At 40.4% G+C, this 7,713-nt stretch overlaps 1 protein-coding gene across 2 annotated transcripts in view; it reads left to right on the top strand.

Moving 5' to 3' along the window:
* Positions 1-554: 554 nt before the first annotated feature.
* sorbs3 (sorbin and SH3 domain containing 3) overlaps positions 555-7,713 on the top strand; it is a 32,588-nt gene continuing 25,429 nt past the window's right edge. The window contains exons 1-2 of one of the 2 annotated variants that reach the window (XM_088076950.1): positions 555-708; positions 1,063-1,192. The gene's annotated coding sequence lies outside the window, so the exon portion shown is untranslated. Of the gene's footprint in view, positions 709-1,062; positions 1,193-5,686; positions 5,800-7,713 lie in introns of those variants that run through there. The other variant, XM_042488260.2, reaches the window with a different exon arrangement.

Genomic DNA, 7,713 nt, shown 5'->3' with positions numbered 1-7,713 from the left:
ACCAGTAACTATTATATATAAATTATATACACTGATAATCCACATTTTTTTCTAAACCAGCTACTATATGGTCAATTTTAAGTGGAATACACAGTTTTGCTTTGTTTTGTTTTGTTTTGTTTTGTTTTGTTTTGTTTTTTGTTTTGTTTTGTTTTGTTTTTACCAGCAACTACATAGTTATTGTACACTTATCGAAGTTTGCCAGTGGGGCGCTCTTGCCTGTGTTGTCTTCCTTAAAAACTTCTTTCGACCTCAAGCTAGGACAAGACACCAGGAGCGATCCCACTTGAGAAATGATTGTATTGTATTGTATTGAAAGCAAAGTGTGTATAAAATTATGGAGGTTTTATAAGAATATTGTTAGACTATTTCCTGATTGCTCCAGATGACGTATGATTACGTAGGCGGATTCAAAGCGTCAACTCGTCTTCCGATTGGTGGACAAGACCGAAACAAACCTCTGACCTCTCCATGGAATCATGGGAAACCAATATGGCGTTTTGCATCGTTGCTAATATACTTTTATCATCAAAATATGTATACAATATGGACGGAAGACACCCAATATCGGATCCATTATTACGGATTTATTGAAAAAGGGTCCCGTAAAAACAGCGGGACTCCCAGGCTGCATACTGAGGCTTCTGAAAGAGCTACGATGCGTCGGACTCATCCCTCTGACCGGCACAGCTTTCACTGCAGAGACAAGTAAGGCGATCCGACAAACGGTCTCAAAATTACTAAGACTTTTCCAAATGATACACTTTTTTAGAGGGTTAAGAATAGACTATATTTAGTAAATATAGTCTATAATCGATGTTTAGGATTTTTGAATCGATTCTGAATCGCTAAAAACGAGAATCGAGAGTCTAATGTGGGTCGATTTTTTCCCCCACCCTTACATATTAATATTGACCAATGTTTAGAGTAGCTCTATAATATTAATAAGCCATTTACTCCAGTGATAACTGGTCGTTAACTGTTACACTAAAGACAGGATGGGCATTTTTGGAGAGGAATACTCGATACTACTAACATTAGATTCTATTCTGCTGCATGCAGGTTGTTTCTTTCTAGTTGTTGGATTTTGATCCAAGCCAGCGATCCATAGTCATCCCTGTGGTGTGAGGAGCAGCATCCAGACTTCTTCATCTTTCCACCAGGATACAGATTGACAAGGATACAGATAAGAGTTAAGGGCTTAAAGCCTACATACATATTCTACCTGGGTATTAAACTAAAACACAATTAGCGTGACTGACTGACGGAAAAATACCTGCGCAACACTTGGGGTGGGAACATTAGCTGAAGTTCATTCACTCCCAGAGCCAGAGAGCCAGCCTATTTGAAGGACAATGTATCACCTAAAACATGTAGCCTATAACTTAATTACAGATACATTAAACATTAAAACAGGATTGTTAGGGAACTTAAAATGTTGACTGTACTGGTATTAGTCCATGTACATCAAGTAGTACATAACATTACCTGTAAAATAAGAAACCAAAGTAAATCAATATGAGATTCCTTAACTGTCTCAACATTGTTGACATCCAGTTGTGCCTTTTTTTTTTTCTTTTTTTTTCTTTGGTGTGCCACCCCAAGAATTTCTTGTGGCCCCATCTGGCCAGACTTGAAAAAATATTGGGGGACGCCACTGTTCTCAGTTGATCCTTCCTCTGAGCTCATCAGAATTTTCTCTCCAAAATCACATTCACCCAGATATCCAGCCATAATTCTTCACCACCTCACCACCAGTGTCTAGACTCCATCAGGGGGTAAGTTCCCATACAGCTGATCACAACTGACTTAAAATAATGAAATCACAACAATTTCTAATCTCCAAAAACACCCCCCATAATTTTTAAACTTTCCAATTTAATACTACATCAAGTAAACGCGTTTAGTTAGTCTTAGTGCCTATTAAGCCAATGAGGTCTCTCTTGAGATGTCTCAATATCAGACTGATTGCTGATTTGCTGTATGCAGGTTAAAGGACATTGATGTTGGCTCTCACCTTTTGTTTGACATATGCAGATTTTTTGGTGATGTAATAAGTCTGAGAAAACAAAAAAATAATCTTGAATACAAACAAGCTGTGCCTGACTTACATAACTTCACCCTCATGGTTTTCAGAATATGCATTTGAGTAGCATATGCTTGAAGTCACAACAGTTGCGGCTGAAATTAACCACGAGTTTTGACATCAGCACCTCCTAAGGTTCATGATAGACATCTGTGCATGTTGGAGTTCCTGGACTGGGTTATTGGGTTCATGTCATGCATGTTTTACAAGCTCTGCTTTCTTGTTCTTCCCATTTATTGACTTGATATTTCACATTTTTCATTGATTTGTTCATCAAGAAAACTCCTATTTTCCATTTTTTTCAAAAGCTACCTAAAGCCACAATAATGGTCAATCCATCCATCCATTTTCTTCAGCCTATCCTGGGTTGCAGTGGCTGGCCTGGTGTCACTCCCAAGGCATCAAAAAATACTGCTTAGTTAGTGCCTTTTGGCATCAGTTATGGACGTATTTTGCCTCCTTTAGTGCCTGTATGAGACGCACCGAACTTTCAACAAACTCTAGTGTAAACCAAATAAAATGGTCAGAGCAACGGATGTAGTATAAAGAGCAAGAAAGTTGGGCAGGAGAGGAGTTAGAGGGGTCCAACAAACACAGGACTTTACCCCGCAGACTGGGGTGTGCATGCTGTGTGAGACTTAAAGTCAACACTAAATTATTTTCGAGGGTTGTTACTCATGTCAGTCGTTAGTCACGTGAGACGTCTTACATAACCAACATCAAACACGAAACTCCTTGAGGCCAAGTCACAAACTTAGAAAAGCAGTGCATCAGAATATCAATTATTACTGAGTTGGGGGGGCAATGATGTTAGACCTCTCCATCTTTTTGTCAAATGTAGATTGTGTTGCAGATTTTATCTTTCTGATAGGACTGATAAAAAAAAATCTCAAATGCAATCACAGGCTTTGTCTTTTCTGTCAAACGTGACCCTCATGGTTTGCAAAGTATACATTCCAGTAGCATATACCTGAAATCACAACAATAAAAGCTTAGACCAGAAAACGTTTTCACCTCAGCTACCCTCTTGATATATATCTATGCACGTTTCAGCAACGTGATTAGGTTGTTGGGTTCATTTCCTGTAAGTTGCAGGCTACAAACTCAGTTCAGTTTTATTTTTACAGCAAATATCACAAATCGCAGTTGTCTCAGTTGTCTATTCTTGAACTCCTACAGCAGATGAGGGGGAAAATAAAACTCAAACAGGAAAAATATAGTTTATATATCATATATATATATATATATATATATATATAATATATTGCCTAGCAGCACATAAACATCTTCCTGCACACTCGCTTGCTACTTTGTGTAAGCCAGGGCTGCATGTTATGCGCAGATTGCCTGCTCTGTATCATGAACATTTTTCTGTGTGTTGAAATAAGAGTCTGTTAACAGCCACTTTGGTGGCCTGTGTGATTCAGTTTGATTAGATAGTACATCACTCCAGCGTGTGCCCACTCACTGCCATGATCTCCATCCCCTCGATCCCCCCCATCCCCGTGTACAGTGGTAGCTCTCAGTCGTGGTTGGTTTAAGACGCGTGTGTCCTAGTCTCAACGCACATCCTTGTATCCTTGTACATCTTTGACAGCTGGTTTACTCCCAGGGAACGGCGGTACACCAAAAGCTTCTCCTGGGCTGCAGGTAGAGGGCTTTTGCGTGAGGGGTAATTTTGATCTTCAAACATTGCTACAATCTACAGTAAGGTGAGGTTAATACGGATCATTAACGTATGCCTAATTAACAGTTTACACCTGTAAAGTGGAGTAATACATGCACAGTAAAAACTCCCAGTTATGTTGAGGTCTATACAGAAATAGATGCAATTCCTGTGTTGGCATGGAAATCCCACCACAATCACAATCAGTGTCAATTGGCAGCATTAAATATCAAAGAGAAAACGATTCTATTGTGGAGAAATGTATCATTTTGCACTCAGATAACAGGAAAAACATCCAGTGACTTGTTGTTTTGATTTTCATATAGAGGTTGTTTTGCAATTGTAATCTACATTATTGGGGAAAAATTCATTGTTTCACATAAATATTTGCATAAGTAATAAAGAATATGTGTTATTAAGTCTTAAAAAACATTAATTCATTTATTGTTTAATTTAATATAATATATTTTCTCCCCTCTTGGCATATTTATGTATTTATTATGATATGTATTGGTAATGTGCCTATGATCTTTTTTTTTTTTTTTTTTTTTACAAATTGAGGTTTTCAATTTAAATTAGGGTAGAAATCATATTTTGATATTGTGTTTTATGTGATTCTGTGCTTGGATACCGATTGTACAAATGGATGGTGGCTTGTTTGTGGTTTTGGCGACACCTGTCTGTATTCATGGTAAAATATAAACAGTTCTTTTCAGGCCCACAAAGAGGCAGTGTGGTACTGTTTATCATGTGAATGTCCACTGAAGAACTAAGTCATTGAAAGTGGAATAAGAGGATATCTTTGGCAAAGTGCATCTTGTTCACTAAGTTTTGGAAATGGGCGTTTGTTGCAGAGAATGGGGGTCTAATTTGACATATAAACATTACAGATATGGCATCATAGCAGTGGTGGAATAAAATTTGCACCAATTGTTTCTTTTCTCGTCTGTTATAGCTCGTTTCAAATCTGGACTATGATTCCACTGACGGTAACATGATGTATCACTGTGGAGGGTGACGTGGTCGTCTCCTGGGTCCAACATGAAGATGGACTCCAGAGAAAGGAAGAGGTGCGACCTTTGGCTGCTGATCTCACAGCCAACCTGTTAAATATTTATCTTGGATGGCAGAGCGGAGACTCTTCTGGACTCAGAGCGCAGGAATCCAGCAGGCGTCTGCAGACTTATATCTCAGAACAAGGAAACATAGGAGTGGGAACTGACAGTTAAACCTCTCAGGAGCTTAACGGAAGCTTTGTACTTACTCAGTAGTTACAGAAGTACAGTTGATCTGTTGATGACACTGTGGACTTAAAAAGGGAAAGTGGTGGCAGTACTTCTCTTGGCCTTGCTGCAAAGCTATCCTCATACTGGATGAGTAGGTCTGGTGCTGGAACACGACATGGAAACACTGAGACTTCTCTGAGGCCCGTTAGTGTTTGTGTGTGTACGGGCTTTAGCTTTTGTACTCACATTTAGAAATACTCTTTCCTGAATGTAAAGGTAGACCTTGTACAGTGACAGATGAGCAATAGAGCCACCTGGATCTCACAGAAAGCACTCCAGACTTTCTTTTGTGCTGGATCTGAATCATCTAAAGAAAGTGAATACACCATGTTATTATACTCTAATATGTGTGTCACTCAGGCCTATTTATTGAGATGGCTGTGGAAATTGCCTCCTCTCCCTTTTAAAACACTGGAGGGCGGTGCCACTGCGCCTGTGCCTGTATGGGAATCTCTATTATTTCCATCTGTGGATGGAAACTATTACTGAGCGCCTTTCTCCCTGATGAGCTTTAAAGTGCACACACACATACACATGCGAACACAAGACATAGGCTACACACACATACTCACGCCTACGGACGCTCAGTCAAACATTCAGACCCACGCTGAATCATTCACCAAAGATAAAAGACACCCTGTTGGCCCGAGAAAGAGAAGAGAAAGAGGGAGGGAGAGAGAAGAGCAGCAGCAGCTCCCTCCTTCTTTTTCATTCACTTCCTCTGCACTGAGGAGACCTCGCTGCTCAGCCCGCACTCGCCTGTAAGTACTGTACAACTTAGGTTACTATGACAAGGAAGGAAATACTCAGGAGTTATTTCAGCTTCTGTGATCGTCATGTGATTGACTCAGTAGGTTTGATGTGTTGATTGACATTTCTGTGTGAAAGGAAACACAGATTTGAGCATCATGTTGTTTTCCTTCATCACTTACTGGAAACCACTGAGACAAACAAGATAGGGCTGTTTGTTATCTTTGCTCTGTCATTGTCCTGACAATTTTTTTGTGATTTTGTTGAGCAACAGTTGAGCATTTCTGCGGAAGAAGGCGGGTATGAGGAGGACTTTGACAGCAACAGTTGATGCCAATCTTTTACTTTCTGTGGTTCAGAGGATGGTTATCTTCAGACCTCTGTCCAAAAGCCGCCTCCTGTTGTGGCTTTGCTTGTTGTTTTGGTTTGGTTTGGTTTGAATATTTCCGTGTGCAAAATGTTCTCAATCTTTATTTTCTTCATCAAACTTTTAAAAATAAGAGCAGCAGGGCTTGTTCAGTTTTATGACTACATCAGAGATTTTCTGTCCTCGTCTGCCAGCAGTGTGACCAAGAGTTCTGGGACACGCAAGACTCAGAAAAATGTTGTTTACCACTAAAATGAGCCATGAATCCTATGTGTTTGTTCCCAGGGACATTCCCCAAGTGCTACCTTGGAGCAGAACCTGTGGTATGAATGACTCTGTATGTCCAGGCCTCCTTATCTGTGCTCCATGGTTACAGTGATGCTTGTTTACCTCTCTCCAGATATATCTTTATTTCATGATAACTTCATCTCCTGGTTGATACAGACTTGTTGTGTCTTGATTCCTCTGAATTGAGAAAAAAAAGCTTAGGGCTATAGTAATTAAATGATGTAGTTGTTGATTATATAACAGATTTATGTCATGGTTTATTCACTCGCTGGAATCTTTGGCTGTCAGGCTTTCTAATGAGCTCCAGCAGTAACATACCATTGCACATACCACTCAGCGTGAAAGGACAGTGGACAGCACATTAAAGGTCTGCTGGAATCCATATAACATCACGCCTCTCTCCTCCCGTTCTGACAATGTTTCTCTGTAATAAAAAAATGGAGCTGGCATTGGTGAAGCCTTGTGTTTGTTTAGTGAAGAGACAAAGTGAACAAGGATCCAGTGTGTGGAGAGGTGTCAGGTCCCAGGCCAAAGCTGCAATCGCCTCTTGCGTGATTACCTCATTTAGCTGCAGAGTGACAGGGTGTCAGATGTGGTCACAGCGGGGTGAAAGTCTGCTCCGGCGGGACACCGATTATGAGGGGAGCCTCCGTCTGAAGTCTGCGCTGGCCAGTTTGCCCCTCAGGTTCAGCAGCTCAACTGTTTGGCAAAAACAACCCTGGTAGGAGCGCAGGCCCGGTAAACGGATATCTGCCCTGGGTTTCGCTCTACCTAGCCAGACCACTGAATTATTAAAAAAGAGCTGAGTCCTTCAATTTCAAATTGGAACTGTCCCACATGCACAGAGACCTTGTTTAATGTATTTCTTTGTGCTGTTTTTAGTTTATTGCTAGAAATACTTGTGAAAGCTCAATATATTTGTTAGCAGGTGACTCGATCTCTCACCTTGTAACTCAGGCTACGTGCTGCAGACTCAGCGCCAATACAAGCCTGTCAGCACGTTAGATTTCAGGCTGTGCACTGTTTGTCTTCATTGGCAAGAACTGCAGGCAAACTGGAAATCTTGGTTTTATTTGGGTAAGCATTGTGTGCCAGAGCAACAGTTGGATTTGGGACACTTTGGGAATTAAGCTTCATTCCTTTGGCTGATTTTGGCTCCGTGGTTTGAACAACCATCCTGCTGGAATTTGAATGTGAACTGACTTATCTGTGCACAAATTGCATCTCCTAATTTGAATAATAATTTTTTAACATCTTTCAGTCTTTGGTT

This window comes from Plectropomus leopardus, chromosome 4 (genome assembly GCF_026936395.1).
Source record: "Plectropomus leopardus strain MGB_pleo_1.0 chromosome 4, ASM2693639v1, whole genome shotgun sequence".
Classification (NCBI taxonomy): domain Eukaryota; kingdom Metazoa; phylum Chordata; class Actinopteri; order Perciformes; family Serranidae; genus Plectropomus; species Plectropomus leopardus.
This window is presented reverse-complemented; position numbering and strand designations above follow the sequence as displayed.